The sequence below is a fragment of the Pongo abelii genome, chromosome 5, assembly GCF_028885655.2.
Source record: "Pongo abelii isolate AG06213 chromosome 5, NHGRI_mPonAbe1-v2.0_pri, whole genome shotgun sequence".
NCBI lineage: Eukaryota > Metazoa > Chordata > Mammalia > Primates > Hominidae > Pongo > Pongo abelii.
Genome location: NC_071990.2, coordinates 166,152,027 through 166,169,152, shown reverse-complemented (window position 1 = coordinate 166,169,152; position 17,126 = coordinate 166,152,027). Strand labels below are relative to the sequence as shown.

Sequence of the window (17,126 nt, the reverse complement as noted above, 5' to 3'; positions counted from 1 at the left end):
TTCCCACTCAGTAAACATCACTCTTCTTTTTCGAAACAGCCTGGTTATTTTCATATTGTTTTTTTCAGGCAAAGTTGAGAATTGCTTCATCAAATTAAAAGAAATGTCAATGGGGATTTGGATTTGGATTATGTTGACGTTCTGCAGTAGAATTTAGTTGTCATTATCAGAGAGGCATTGTATAATTTTGTTTCAAAATATTCCCAGATTCTCAAGGTTATTTTTAATTGAATTATAAATGGGAAATTTTCTTCCATATATATAGGAAAGATGTTGACTTTTTAATGTTAATTTTCTAACTCCTCATCTTCCTGGAATCTCTTACTTTTTCTGGCAGTTTGTGAGTCAATTTCTTATTTTCCAGCTGTACAATAATATAATCTTCTACCACAGAAAAAAGAATCCCACATCATTCTTCATCTATACTTAATTTCACCTTGTATCTCTGTTCCTGGCTTTAAGGGGACACTGCTAGAGCTAACCGTCGTGCTTATGCTGGCTTTCAACTCAGCTTGAAGTTTTATCACATGCTATCATTGATTTCTTCTTTTATAATTTCAAAAAGTAATATATATTTTTTTAAAACATAGGCTAGACACAGAATTTTATCAAATGCAATGTTAGCACTTACTAGAAGAAGCACGAGGCTTTTAAGGTTAATTTTATTAGTTGAACCTATAATGGCAAAATACCCTCTCTTTCTTGGAATAACTCAGTGACCATCCATTTACTGCCAACTTATTTTAAAAATATTTGATTAGGAATTTTAACTTCAATGTTCACATATAAAACTGTCTATAGTTTTCTTTTGGATGCTGCTTTCTTTTTTTTTTTTTTGAGACGGAGTCTCGCTCTGACCCCCAGGCTGGAGTGCAGTGGCAGGATCTTGGCTCACTACAAGCTCCGCCTCCCGGGTTCACGCCATTCTCCTGCCTCAGCTTCCTGAGTAGCTGGGACTACAGGCGCCCACCACCACGCCCGGCTAATTTTTTGTATGTTTAGTAGAGACGGGGTTTCACCGTGTTAGCCAGGATGGTCTCCATCTCCTGACCTCATGATCCGCCTGCCTCGGCCTCCCAAAGTGCTGGGATTACAGGCGTGAGCCACCGTGCCCCGCCGAATGCTAGTTTCTAAAGGTGTGGGATTTGATTTTCTGTTGAATTTATAAAAATTAAATGAGATATCTTCTCTCTGAAAAATATATACAGGAGAGATTTCTTATTTAAAGACTTGAAAAAATTCACCTATGAAACCATCTGGGTTTGGCACATTTTTCTGGAATGTTGGCTCCTTGACAATGCTTTAAATTTTTTTGATGCAATTTGGCTTGAGTTGTCTATTTCTTCTTAAGTCAATTTTGATAATTTATATTTTCTTAATGTTTTTATATTTCATCCAGATTTTAGTTTAGAATTGTACAGAGATTTTTTTCTTCATTAGTGGTTCTTTCTGTTCCTTTATCATTTATTGTATCTTGTTTTGTTCATTGTTTCTCCTAAAGAACCAGATTGTGTATGTGTGTACCCATTTTGCTATCTTTATACCTTTTAACTAATTGGTTTCTCTTTCTATTATTATAAATAACTTATTTTCTGATAAGGTGCCCTGAGTACAGCTGTCAGTATATTTTATACCTTATATATTTATCTTTCTCATTATAATTGTCTTCTACACAATCCATTTTACAGTTGTATTCCTTTTTCTACCCTGTTTGTTTTTTAATTTTGTTTTGCTTTTTCTTAGGAGAGCATTTTAACCTGCTCAAAGAGTTGAGGACATCTTAATTATTTCTTCTTCTGGTATGCATTCACAGATGTATCACACTGTGGTCTGAACAAAACATCTGGTTCAGGCAACAAGAAAGCCTACATTTCCTCCTCTTCTAGAAACAGCATTCCGATTTTCTCCAGGACCAAGGGGCAATCAATGTGCCTGCCCAGGAGTCACTAGCCAAAGAAGGGGACCCATTCAAGTCAGATAAGCTGGTGCTCTGGGCCAGAACTTGGAATTGGGAGTGCTGCAGGTCAAGGAAGGAAAGAGGTGGGAATTGCTTTCGCTCATGAGGGCAGAGCCCTGGAGAGCCCACCTGTAGGCCCCCTCAGCACCCAGCCCTGACTAGAGCACCTGGGCTTTCTAGCCTCTCCCCAGCCCGAGGCATCTTCTCATACTGTTTCCTCTTTCTCACTCCTCCGTCGTGCTGCCTTCACACCAATTGGGCAGCTGTACCCAACGCTCCTCCCAAATTACTTAGTTGTTGTTCTGCTCTGGTGTGTCTTTATAACTTTACCTGTACTTTCTGTAAATTTCCAGAATACGTGAGTCAAATTATTGGAGTGGAGGAGGTGGAGGAAAGAGACTACACCTACTTTCCTCTTAAATTTATAGACATTTCTCATCCTTTTCTAAAATTTAAATTTGGTAAGAATTTTGTAGTTAGATGATGATAATGATGATTATTATTTTTACATTAGTAAGTCACCTGCTTCCTTTGTCTGGTAGCTTGTGGGATTCTTTCTGTAATCTTCCAAAGCTTCACCAGAACATGTCTTGGTATTGGAAAACTTTATGACATTATTCTGGAATATGATGAATTCCTTTAACATACAAAAGTTCATGTACCTTTGTTTCAAAAGACATTATTTTTTCTAATATATCTAAATAGTTTTTGTTTTATCACTGGATTTGTTGATTGCCAATCATCAGATGTTTCTGTATTTAAATCTCTATTGTCGATATTCTTCTAATTATCATTTCTCATTTCTTTGCATCTTGTGTGGTTTTGTCAAGATACCCCCTTGCACCAATGCAGTTTTCTGCTGGTTTCACTATTAGTCGTTTCCGGTTCATTTTTAAATTCCATGCCATTGTGGATTTCTCCACAGTTACTTAACTCAATTATATCAGGCTTTTTAAAACTATTATTTTGTTGTCATCTAATTTCTTTAAGAATCTGTTGTAGATTAATGGTCTTCCTGTTCCCTGGGAAAAGTGTTTCCTCATCTATCATTTGCAGGGTATTTTCATTTGTTTGTTTGTTTTCTTAATGTGGAATTTTTTAATCTATCCCTTCTGAATGCTTTTATTTTATTTTATTTTATTTTTAAGAGGCAGGGTCTTGCCCTGTCACCCAGGCTGGAGTACAGTGTTGCCATCATAGCTCACTGCTGCCTCAATCTCCTGGGCTCAAGCGATCCTCCTGCCTTAGCCTCTTGAGTAGCCATGCCACTATGCCTGGCTAATTTAATTTTTTTTTTTATTGTAGACATGGGATCTTGCTATGTTGCTTAGGCTGATCTTGAACTTCTGATCTCAAGCGATCCCCTTGCCTCAGCCTCCTCAAGTGCTAGGATTACAGGAGCGAGCCACCACACCCAGCCCTAATTTTTTTTTTGTTTTGTTTACTCACTTTTGATGGGGGTGGGGGGTTCTACGTGCTTCTGCTATTTGCCTGAACTTAGTGTAAGTAAAACCCTCGTGAATCCTTCTGCGGCTTCTCATGAAGCCCCATTGAGGTCTTCCCCTGAGCTCTTGATTTGGAGGACTGAGTATTGATGCTGCATGTTTTCTGTCCAGCTGTATAATTACCTGAGGGGATCTAGGCCAGGAGACAGCTGGGGCCCGAGAGGCTTTGTTTCTGTGTTTTTCCTCAGAATTAACTGAGATTCTGCTCCATAGGTCAGCTCCCAGGTGAGGGATTGGCCTTTGCCATGTTTGAATGTGTTGCCCTGCTTTTGAGCTGTGAAGCTGGTGGATGACAGAAGAAATTAGTGATGCCCCAAAACCTGTGGCCATTTGGTTTTGCGAGTCAGTGTGTATTCTTTCTCTGGTCACCTGTGATCTGAGACTGCAAAGAATTACGGCAAATCTTAGCTCTCTTCCTTTGGAAGCCAAGTCAAAGAAAAAAAATCTATGCAATATTTGCTATATTTGTTTCCTTTTTCTTCCACTGTCTCTGCTGACACCCTACACAGGGAAACTCAACAGCACAGGGTATGCCTTCCCATCCTGTGGTCTGTGCGTCTCTCCTTCCTAGTTAGGGGGTCCAGGGGGGTCTTCAGAACCTCCTGCACTGAACCCCTGCCCAACCTCAACACTGCACCATGGTGTGTCTGGAATGCTCTCCACTCATCCAAACTGTATGCTTTCAAGTTTTCAGTTTGAGAGTGAGGAATTTTGCTTTATTCTTAGTTCCTTGCATTCGTGTCTGATGACATTATTTTTGTGGGTTGAAGAGAAGAGCCAGAGGAGTTTGCAAACACGTAATTTAGCTGACATATTTCCCAGAAGTTCTTGTCATAATCGTTTAAATTAACTCAGTGTAAGCAGATTCGACTCCATAATATGCAATTTGAATATATGCGTGACCATAGTAATCACTTTTCTCCAGGGGTCCTTTAATATAAACATATGACACCTTCTGTAAAGTCATTTTGGAAAGAACTGGAGAAAGAATTCATTGGGCTGAAAATCTAAATACTTAAATAGGTAAAAGCAGAGGTTCCTGGTTTTTAAATCATGCAATCACAGGCACTATCCTCATGTTTATCAAATAATGTCTAACAATTGTATTCAGATAATTGGACTTGCTTCTGGCACTTGGGTAGAAGATTTGAAACATGTCCTTGTGAGGATAATTGGAATTTTTCTTAATACAAGATTTAGCCTTAATTATCAACATGTATTTATATGGCCCTTATTACTGCTAACAACAGAGGATCCTATCACTTCCTACCTGTGCAGAAAGATGCAGAACAAAGGCTGGAAGATTAGCACATGAATTTTTACTCTGTTCACTTCAAGGCAGAGTTACCAATTTGACAGGCAATAGAGTAGCTTATGTTTTGTGAGATCTTTTCTAATTATTATTTTGATGTATACCTGTGCTTCAAAAATGTAACATAAGTACCTAACTGTACAAGGTATCAAAAGACATACTTGCCCGACTTGTGGTAAATTGTTAAACACTTTCCCAAAGGACCCGATCACTCTTCTAAATCACTTCTCCTGAAGCTCCTTCAAGTGCCCCTCCCCGCCATGTATGACAAATTCAATAAAATGAGCAAGTTAATGCCTTTTTTCTATCTGTAAATGTTGAGATTGAAATACACAGACTTAAATAGCAGCGTTAATTTGGTGTGCTCTGGGAGATTAATGTAAGTGAGGCCTACTTCTGAAGGACCACAGCAATTAGGTTAAAGAATGTTATGAGTAGAATCACCCAGGTGAGAAAGACATTCAAGGAAAGTGGCTGGCTACTATTTCCTTAGAAAAAAGAAACTAAGGCCAGGTGCAGTGGCTCACGCCTGTAATCCCAGCACTTTGGGAGGCTGAGGTGGGTGGATCACCTGATGTCAGGAATTCAAGACCAGCCTGACCAACATGGAGAAACCCTGTTTCTATTTAAAAAAAAAAAAAAAAAAAAAAAATTAGCTGGGTGTGCAGGAGGCAGAGGTTGCAGTGAGCCAAGATCCCACCATTGTACTCCAGCCTGGGTGACAAGAACAAAACTCTGTCTCAAAAAGAATAAAAATAAATAAAAAAGAAACTAAGAGATACTGTTCATCCTGTTGTAGAATTCAGAGGGCAAATTGAATTTGGCCCTCCGAATATGGCCCTGCATCTCAGTTTCCCAAATGTGGAGGAAGTAATACTTCCCTCCTAGTAAATATACAACTATACATTGTATGAACAACGGAAAAGATGTTTAATGTCTTGGATTAAAGCAAAACCAGGAATTTAATTAAATGGTGTTCTAAAGCTGGTTTTATAGATATATCAGATGAAACCAGAAGTTATGTTTAAGAAATTCTGTTTAGGCTGGGTGCAGTGGCTCACGCTTGTAATTCCAGTACTTCGGGAGGCTGAGGTGGGTGGATCACCTGAGGTCAGGAGTTCGAGACCAGCCTGACCAATATGGTGAAACCGTGTCTCTACTAAAAATACAAACATTAGCCTTGCATGGTGGCGTGTGCCTGGAATCCCAGCTACTCGGGAGGCTGAGACAGGAGAACTGATTGAACCCAGGAGGTGGAGGTTGCAGTAAGCCAAGATTGCATCACTGCACTCCAACCTGGGTGACAGAGCGAGACTCCTCTGTCTCAAAAAAAAAAAAAAAAAAAAAAATTAAAAAAATTAAAAAAAAAAGAAAGAAATTCTGTTCAGAAATTATTATATTACACTTAAGGGTTTACGTGTTCAGGTCTGTGCTAGGCAACATACAACCAATATAATGAACTGAAACCCAAGTAATATAATGAATGAAACTTCATATAAATATTTATTCTTTCTCTTCTGAGCCCTCGTTTGGGTTTTGGAATCGGTGGATTTTGCATGCACAGAGGATCAGGATGAACACAGAGAGGTCAGGCTGCTTTCTGCTTGTGTCTGTGTGACTTAACTTCTCTCTTTTCTAGTTTCCTGAGTGAATGCAACAGAGGAAAATCAAGATTTCAAAAACAAAACTGTAAACGTATCTCCTCTGAAGAGTATTCTTGGCATAACCTAGTTTCCCCTGATGTTAACAAGGCATTTCATAGTTTGCAAAGCTTTTTAATGTAGGTATATTGTTGTCCCATATCTGTGTATGTATATAATGTCCTATGAACATAATCTGAGCTGGACAGGGTTGGCGTTCTGATTCCAACACACAGATGGGGGAACTGAAGCCAACACCTCAGTCTGAGAAAATGGGCAGCTGGAAGGAGGGACCGCAGAGGTCACCTGACTGCAAGTTCCTGCCTTATTCCATCAAACTTCATGGTCTTCCCTGGTTTAAACACCCATATCTATAAAAGCTTTCTAGCAGGCTTCTCAGGTTTAAGAGGAGAAAATGTAATCTATACCCTCTCTCTTTTGATCTCATCTAATACTCTCCTTTAAATACCAAGGTATTAGCAGATAAACGATGTGGAAATGGGTAAGTAGATGAGTTGCTTCTTGCACTGCATTACATGAAGGATTGCAATGGATTAAAATTTCATCATTTATCTTCCCCAGCCCCCAAACCCCAGAGTTATTTTTACCATTTTATTTAAGCCAAGCGGATATGCTTACATGACTTATACTCTTTGGCTTTGAAATCCATTTGCTTTGTCCATTATACTTTCAGAATGATTGATGCAGTACAAATACATAATAAAAACTAATAATTACACAGAAAAAAAAATCTCCTGCCCAGTTAAAGCTAAACTTAAAGTGAAATGCAATGAACACATTTTAATAGTTTTTCTTATAATTGTGTTTTATTAACAGGTTAGAATCCCCAGGGCTTTTCCAGGACAGAAGAATGACTGGGTTGGCTGAGTGAGTTACACGCCCAACCTTGAACAAGGCCATCTGTGTTCATGCTGAGCACCACATTCACTTCTCCTCTCCCATGGGTTTTTATTGAATAAATAATGCCTTGGGGATACTGTCCTTACCAGAGTCCTTTAGGCAAAATGACTTTTCCAGCATTTCAGGAGGAAGTGTGGGCACTGTTTCCTCTGATACCTCTGGGATAAAGATAGCATAAAGAAATCAACAGGTATCACACTGTTGGATATATGTGCATAAATCTAGATATTTAGCAGTCATTCTCAGATTTGAAAGTGGAGTGAGAATGGATGTCATCTCTCTTACAGTGCTTCCATTTAACATTTCCCAAAAATTATTGAGTCATGCAAACAGAAAAATTTTTTTTCTAAGGCAGAATGAAAGTGGAAGATAGCAAATGTTTACATGCTGGCATTCTGATTTATTGTCGATGAGGAAATAATTCTGGGTAAACTCACTATTTGCAGACAATATTGCATACAGAAAGGAATTAACCAAATGTGGACTTAAAATAAGTACCCAGAACAACTGTAAGTACCTTGTTATGTAGACATGGGGCTCCAGCCCCATGACAGCTGGAAGCCATACAGCAGCAGGAAGTATATAGAATAATTGAAATTTAACCTCACTATTTGATATGGTTTGGATTCTTGTGCCCTCCAAATTTCATGTTGGAACATGATCCCCAGTGTTGAAGGTGGGACCCAGTGTGAGGTGTTTGAGTCATGGGGAAGGATCTCTTATGAATGGCTTGGTCCCCTCCCCGTGGTTACGGGTTCATGAGAGAGCTGGTTGTTTAAAGAGCCTGGCACCTCTCCCTCTCTTGCTCCCTCTCTTGCCATGCAATGCAGTGGCTCTCCCTTCGCCCTCTGCCATGATTGTAAACCTCCTAAGGCCTCATAGAAGCTGAGCAGATGGTGATGCCGTGGTTGTATAGCCTGCGGAGCTGTGAGCAAATGAACCTCTTTTCTTTATAAATTACCCAATCTCGGGTATGCCTTTACAGAAATGCAAAACTGACTCACACACCATTATTCTCCCCCAATATCCTTTTTGTTTTTCCTCTTGATTTACACCTAAAGGTTTTCTGGCCCCTAAAATTGTCTGACTAGTAGTTTCCAGATTGGAAGAAAGCATTTCAAGCTAATTTTCTATGAAAAGTAACTCTGGAATCTCTACCTCCTTTCTGTTTCTAACACCCATTCTGTATACATGAGTGCTGTGGTTAGGTCCCTGTCATTCCATTTCTTTGGAGACTATCCTGAGTTTCTACAGGGAAATTTGAAATCTCCTATATGGATGTATTTCAGAGCCTACATCTGCCACCTGATGTAGGCCTGCTCTGCCAGGGAGGGACACAGTGAGTTTCATCAGGAACACACTTGCCTTTCTAGTAAGGGAATGTGCCATAGGGGAGACACGTTAAAAGGTCTCTCTTGCTCTTTTACTGTTATGAGTTATTTCACTCCACGTTCACTTTAATTTAAGCTTTCCTTTTCCTAGGAAAATTACTATCAATTTCCACAGTTATTGAGAAACCACTCCCAAGAGCAGGGGGAAGGCTTTCTTCCTTCCTAAGTGCAATTTACTTTCAAGTACTTTACAGGTTGGTAGGCTTGACACTCAATCTGCAATTTGTCTTTTTCACAAATGTTAATTTCAAGTATTTGCAAAAGTTGTGTATTTTGGGAAGCACTCATACATTTTTAAAGCAGCCGGCAACAACAAAAGGAAATCACCTGTGTCTGTAAATATAGCTTCTGTTGCTGTCACAGATTCAGTAACAAAAAGAAGAAAAAAAAAATTCCTTTTCATCCCTGCCAGAAGACTTTCGAGTTTTGAACATTATTTAAGGAACAGTATAATGAGTTACAATTGCAGTCCTTGTGCCCAAACGTTAAGTCTCCGTGGCATCTGGAAATGAAGGCACTGCAGAAACAATCCTCCAAAACTAAGGAGAAATCAACTTCAAATTTTTCCAAAAAAGAGCTCTGCTGTTGCTTTCCTTCCCTCTCTAGAGACGGAGAGACAGAAGGGATTGAAGAGAGAAAACTGGTTAATTGGGAGAACCCACAGATCCCAGGTAGCATGTCCTTTGCTATAGTTAAAATATAAGAAGCAGAGCTATGAGCTCACTAAAGTGTTAGCCTCCAGCCTTGAATTTGCAAAGGCACTAAAAAGAGAAGTTACTATTTTACTGCCATTGATTCAGTGCCGTGATGAGATTCAGGGTTATTGCCAGATTTATTATATAGGGGTAAACTCAACTAGTAGCTAAATTTAGAGAGCTCTCTTGCACTAATTTAGCATTTATGAGCTGTCACAAGTGTACTTTGTTCATCTTTTCATGCATCACCCAGAAATATAACTTCCCATTAAAAAATTTATTAATCTCACTATATGGTAATATAGCCAAAACAGTTAGAATAAATATGAAGTATGCATAAAATGCTGGTGAGCTGTCGCCAATTAAACAGCCGAAGCATTAATATTGTTTTCCATGTTTTCTGTGTCTGTAATTAGGTAGGTTTGGGGACTCTGCTCTTAAGGCTTTCTACCTTTTCTTCCCTTAGTAATCTGATGTTCTAAATTCACAAGTACTTAGACTTTGATAAAATAAATATTTCTACAGATGAAGAGTCAGTTTACAGGATGAGGGAGGAGGACTCTTAAAGCGGACATCAACGGAGGTGATGCCCTTGTTCCCTCGTCAAGACCTATATAAGTAACTGGCAAAAATAAATAAATTGAAACAAAGCAAGTGCTCAGTGGTAAGTATACATAAATACCATGGAGCTATTAAAATGAATATATTAATTAAATCTCTACCTGTAAACTGGAATTTTTTTTTTTTTTGACAGAGTCTCACTGCTATCACTGAGGCTGAACTGCAGTGGCTCAGTCTCAACTCACTGCAACCTCAACTTCCCAGGCTCAGGTGACTCTCCCACCTCAGCCTCGCAAGTAGCTGTGACTACAGGTGCATGCCACTGCACCTAACTAATTTTTTGTATTTTTTGTAGAGATGGGGGATTCACCATGTTGTCCAGGCTGATCCCAAAAATCTGGGCTCAAGCAATCCTCCCGCCTCGGCCTCCCAAAGTGCTGAGGTTACAGGTCTAAGCCACTGCACCCAGCAAACTTGAAGAATTTTAAAGAAATTTTTATTTAGCAAGAAAAGCGAGATGGATGTAATACACTGCAGTCTAGTAAAACGTTGGTCCTCACCCCGACCTGCCTTCATACGTTTGGATGTCAGCATGGGCGTGTGCAGCAGCAGTCAAGGACAAATGTTTCAGGTTTGGGCAGTGGGGCGGCCAAAAGCTGAATGAAGGGAAGAAGGAACAAAGATAAACAACACAGAAAGAATAAAGGCGCTAAAACAGGAAAACTCCCATGATGCAGTACCACTTGTGTAAAATTGCGCATGTGTGCACATACACATGGAGATGTGTGCAGACATATTTGCCAAAAGAGACACAGTAGTTATCTTAAGGTGGTATGTACTTAGGCACTATTTCTTTCTTTTTATATTTTTCTGTATTTTTTAAAAATCAGCATGCATTATATATTAAAACAAACATTTATTTCACTGTGATAAAAATAACATAATAAATATTCTCTTCTAGCAAAATTCTGTTGCCTGGGCATCTTTATAAGTGTAATACATAATCAAATATGTAAAAATAGAAAATCATTCAATATCCAGAAATATCCACATATTTAGTCCAAATATGCAGACGTTTCCAAATTTTTATTATAGCACAGGGAGTTCTCATGAAAAGTACTTAAAGCATAAATTTAATATCTGGTTATTTTGGTCATTTGAAGAAAGTCAGTCATTATACCAAAAGCAAAGATAGATGAGATGGTACAGGTTTGGGCATGTACATGGTATTCAGTAAAATAAACAGTCAAATGCACACATGCACACATGCCTGCATACAAACATGTATGAAAACACTGATTCAAAAGTGAGGACCATGGCACTGTACACCCTCACTTCTCAGGTGTGTTTCTTAACTTTCATGGGCCAAAACTTCCTTATCTATAAATTTGCAGGTGGGAACAAAATCAATGGTTTTCATACCAAGCTGTTTCATGGAAGTGCTTAAGGAATTTTACAAACCTTTCCATTTCAACAAAGTTTGACTAGCTTCAGAAATGAAAATAATAAAAGCAATATACACAGGACAGTGTTGTTTGTTACAATTTAGCAAACTAGAGGCCACTAACACAAAAACTTGCACTGGCCAATTAACTCATTTTTTATATGATTCAGGAATTGTTTTTCCAAATGTTTCCCTGTGATATATTCAAAATCCTTGTAAACGTATCATTGTTAGAAAGCCTGTAGCCCTGCCCAAGTCCTTTTTTTCTCTTTGTTATTATACCTATGTAAAAAATGCACAAAAGTGCACCATCTACCCCACGGGTGCCAGGCCCTGCTGGATGCTGGGCTCAGGTCACACCATGGCACAATGGCAACTTTTCATAACAGCAGATAACAGCACATGGGCCCTGTTCAGAATTTCAGAACTTAGAATCAACAAGGAAACTTCAAATATGAGGTTTAATAAACACATACATTGAATTTAAATCACATACATTGAGTTGATTAAATTATTACCATACTAGGAATTTAAGCTCAAGTGTTGGTAATGGAACTAAAACTTAGGTTGCATAACAAATCAAATGAAAGTGAATGGCTTACATTTTCAACAGATATTGACTAAGGTATCTGTGATTTAAAAAATAAGATTACTAAACATCTCAAAACGTTGGAAAATACTTTGAAGGCTATTTTCTGCCAAGTAATATGAATGTATTAACTGGTTAAAGAAAATGGTTACTGACTTTCTCCAATTTGAACATTTTCCAGATGAGAAATGCAAAGCTTTTGGATACCATACTCCCCTGCTCTAAGACACACTTTTCATTTTCACATTTGAAGATGCCTGTCACCAGGATTCATCTCACAACTGATGGCGCCCTCCCTCGGCTGTCAGCGTGACCTTTCACGGTATGCATAGGCACCCATGGGTGTCTACGGTCTTTCTCGCTTCCCTGGACATACAGAGCAAATCAACATAACCACCTCTCTGATGTCAGGGGTTGCTCACAGACCCACTTCGTCCAGTAGGATATGTGGACAGGCAGTATCCCCAGCTTCAGACAGGAGCTTAGATTTGCGCTTCTACAGCCCAGGTTTCATCTGCTCAGTGGCCAGCACTGTGCAGGCAGAGGTGAGCCGGTGAGCCTGTGGGTGGCTTTGAAAATGATGTCACATATCACCCAATCCTAGAATTCAGCCCCTACAAAGCTTCTGCATTTAACCCATTGGACAATTAGTCAGTTTCAGAACTACTTCTACTGCTTCGTTAAGGGTAATAATAAGATGAATATGACTGTCTGGGAAGGAGGGGGAAGTGGAAAGAAGAGAGACAGAGATTGAAATAGCCTCAGCTTTGTAGAGGGAAAGTAAACACTGATGGCATGTCATGCTGTTTTCCTAGGTGGGAAAAAAGAAAAGCAGTTTTAGATTCAACAAACATATTTTTTAAGTTTCTACTATGTGCCAGGCCCTGGGTTGGGTTATAGGAATATAACGGTGAGATATAGATGCCATCGGTTTCCTCACAGAACAGAGAGCTCATGAGGAAAGATGGGTGGTTAGGAGTCACATGTGTGCTGTGACAAGCACTGTGCTGGAGGAACAAGAGCAGGAGCCTCGCCTGCAGGGAGCAGGTGTGAGGGGCAAGTCCCAGGAGAGCCACTATCACCCAGAGACCCGCAGGAAGAATGCTTGGTACTAAAGAGAAATAGAAAGGTGATTTCTATCAAAGGGAAGTAGACATAGAATTGCCCAGTTAAAAAAAAATACATATATATATGATCCTTTTTGGAACTGGGTTGCCGGAGCCCAGCGTGTAGGGAAGACATGGATGAGTGTTAAGTGGCTCAGCTGTAAAGAGAGAAATCTGGTTTAGATGCAAATGACTCAGGTGCATTGACACTAGACTTTTTAAAACTCTCCCAGTTTCAGATTTCAAAGAAAAAAGTTTGTGAAGCAAATTTTAAAAGGAGAAAAATGTATCTCTCTAGGGAATTGCTCAAAGATGAATAAAGAAGTGAGTTTTAAAGTTCCTTATAATCTACAAAGAACGAAAGCAGATCATTTCCAAAGCTTAAGTTGACGATAGATTTTTTTAGTAACTCTCAATCAAAGGTATGCCACACTAAAACAACATAGTTCTGCCCAACTTAATCCTAATTATCTTAAATTTCAGAAACTGTTGGATGCAATAATTCTAGGAAGTTTTTTCAAATAAGAGGTGTAGTGGAACTAGATGTTCGAAAGCTGATTAAGACAATTGGCAACTGCTGCTTATTCCGAATTACCCCTTAGATAGTTGAGTTAACCACATCTTAAAAGTGCATACCTTTTGCATATTAATATATGACTGTCCCAGATCCTAGTTAGCATCACTTAAAAAGTAAAAAGTGTGACTATCAAAATGGCCTTATAATTGTGAGCTACCAGAAAGTGTGAACTTACTCTGCAAAATTTCTTCTACAGATTTTGACATGATATTAAATATTTAATGATTACTTTTCCAGAATGATAATACAATTAGGTGATAAAATCATAACAAATCTAAACCACAGCCACTCAAAATGAGCTGCTTTCAGCAAATAATAACACGTGTGAAAGGAGTCAACAAATTTTGAGAAGCTGGATAATAACATCATTAGCAACCAATATTGACAATTGGCAATTTCAAACTTTAGCCAGCAGAAGTATATTTGCAGGTCTTCAACAAGGTAGAAATCAGCTTAACAAATTCAACAGAACCACAAACTGCTTTATCGAATTTTTCTTTCTTTTTTTTTTTTCTGAGACAGAGTCTCGCTGTGTTGTCCAGGCTGGAGTGCAGTGGTGCAATCTCAGCTCACTGCAGCCTCTGCCTCCCAGGTTCAGGCCATTCTCGTGCCTCAGCCACGAAGCTGTAGCTGGGATTACGGGTGTGTGCCACCATGCCCAGCTAATTTTTGTATTTTTGGTAGAGACAGGGTTTCGCCATGTTGGCCAGGCTGGTCTTGAACTCCTGACCTCAAGGGATCCACCCTCCTCAGCCTCCCAAAGTGCTGGGATTACAGGCCTGAGCCACTGCACCCAACCAAGTTTTTCATATAATATATTTTAAAAGAGATTATATCTTATGGTAATGAAATCAGATAGATCCATAGGCCTCAAATCCAAAATCCCATCAAAATCCCCAAGGAACTCATTTCAAATGTAAAATCTAGGACTTCAGTTGAAGATGGTACTTACTTCTCTCATCAACTCATATGTCTTCCTGACAGAATACACACAGATAAAAACAGACACTCACATGAACACACAAGGAAAACAGTCAAACAGTGCAAATCGGTATGTATTCCAGTAGTGGACCAGAAATGTGAGTAATGCCTCCTCATTATAAAATGGACAGGCTCACACTGAGAAAGTAACAGAGAAAACAGAAGTCTTCTTATGGGTCTTCCCATGGGAATCCCAGAGAAACTGTTAGTTCAGAGTCAACAAACATAAGAGCAGAGGTGGACTACCATGAAGAGACCCGATTGCCCCATGTGTTCCTCCCTTTCTGTTGTAATTGAACAGTGTCAGTAGCTTCTGACACCAGTCCCAGAAATTACACTGTAAAGAAAATTGTCTTCTGTCTGAGGAGGGCTTATAGGACCTGAGAGAAATGAAGGGCAGAGTCTGAGGCAAAATCATGCTCCAATTCCAAGGTGAAGCTTTCCTTGCCCTGGTGAGTTTGGAATTCCATCCAGAGGAACAGAGCATGCAGGCCAATATTTGAGCTCTTGCAACCACTATAAAGAAGGAACACAATTCAAACACCAAACACCACCTTAGGTAGAATTCATGGAAGAGACACATCAAGAATTTAAAATAGGATAATCCTTATCCTCAGAGGCAGACAAGCAGATAGTAGTAATCAAAAGCAGAAGTCAAAGACCATTTGGGAAAATAATTGCTATTAAAACGTGTAATAATTTACAGAATGCTTTGCTGGGGAAAGTAACAGATAGCACCAGGATGAAATAGAGAGCTGAAAAATTGATGAGAAACTGTCCCAGGATTCAGGAGGACAGAATCTAGTAGATACAAAAGAACAAAGCTCAAATACATGGCATATAGAAATAGACTTGCTGCACTGAGATAACAGAAACTTGAAACATAGAGAAAAAAATCAAGGAAGGAATAATAGTAATAGCTTTTCCAAGAATTAAAAATGAAATTTCAGATTTCAAGATTTCTTGAATTTTAAGCAGGATAAGGAAGGTTCACACCAAGATATCAGAGTGAAACTTAAGAATAAGGATTTTAAAGATCTGAAATCATTCAGAGAAAAATTAGATGGATGGATACATAGATACATAGATAGGATAGAGATAGATAGATGATAGATAGACGTGATAGATATAGATAGATAGATATAGATGATAGATATAGATAGATAGATAGATATAGATAGATAGATAGATATAGATAGATAGCTAGATAGATAGATGATAGTTAGAGATGATAGATATAAAGACAGACAGCAGATACACAGATAGATATATATACATATACAGACAGCCCCTGATTTTTCATGGTTCAGCTTAAGATTTTTCAACTTATCATGGTGCAAAAGTCATAGGCATTAATTAAAAACTGTACTTCAAATTTTGAGTTTAATCTTTTCCCAAGCTAGCCACATGCAGTACAAAACTCTCTCTAGATGCTGGGTGAAAGCAGTAGGCCCCAGCTTCCAGGCAGCCATAGGATCATGAGGGTAAACAACTGCTACTCTACAGTTTACTGTGTTGCCAGATAATTTTGCCCACCAGTAGGCTAATGTAGGTAGGCTAATGTAGGTGTTGCAAGCATGTTTAAGGCAAATTAGGCTAAGCTATGATGTTCGGTAGGTAAGGCACATTAAATGCACTTTCGACTTACAATATTTTCCACTTAGAATATTTTCAACTCAATATGAGCTTATAGGGAGATAAGTCCATCTTAAGTTGACAAGCATCTCTACTTAGGAAACAACAGAAAACTGCTTGACATGAATCTGCCAGCAGCTACACTACATGCAAGAACATAATACAGTGGTATTATCAAAAAATTACAGGAGAAAAAAAATTACCCCACCAAACTCTGAAGTTCTGTTTTGAGTAATGGTAAGGAAACCTCTTCCCAGTCATAGAGCTGCTGTCCTCACCCCCACATTCAATCCCTTGTCAAATCTCTTGATTCGTCTCCAGGAAGTCTCTCGAATATAATTTCCCCTGTTGTATTTCCAGTGCTCAGACTCTATTTTATACCCAGATAACAACTCCTTCAGACAATCAGTTGCAAGGGTCTCCTAGTTCATTCCCTTGCACCCAGCCTCACGCCCTCGAAGTTGCTCTCAAAATTGTCTTTCTTTCAAACCATTCTTCTTATCCTCCAACATACTAATTACCCCCTCCCCCCCAACAGGCACACACTCTAAGGGGCCTCCCTGGTGCAGCCAGCAGTACTTTATTTCTCCCTTTCTTATTCTCCCCGTAGGCTTTCTGATTCTGGGTTAACGTGGAGTGTAATTGACCTTGTATTATACTTATTTGTTTAAATATATGACTCCCAACTAGATTGAGAGCCTCAAATGAGCACTAAGCCTAATTCACTTTTGGATTCACTAAAGTGAATGAATTCTCTCCGTATTTTAGCTTAGTCGGTGCTCGGTATGTGTATGTAAATGTTTTTAAATGGC

At 39.0% G+C, this 17,126-nt stretch overlaps 1 long non-coding RNA gene across 1 annotated transcript in view; it reads left to right on the top strand.

Annotated features, from left to right (window-relative positions):
• LOC129060130 (uncharacterized) overlaps positions 1-7,408 on the top strand; it is a 44,073-nt gene extending 36,665 nt beyond the window's left edge. Inside the window, exon 4 of the long non-coding RNA XR_008526556.2 lies at positions 7,252-7,408. This is a non-coding gene — a long non-coding RNA (uncharacterized LOC129060130). The remainder of the gene's footprint in view (positions 1-7,251) is intronic.
• Positions 7,409-17,126: the final 9,718 nt, after the last annotated feature.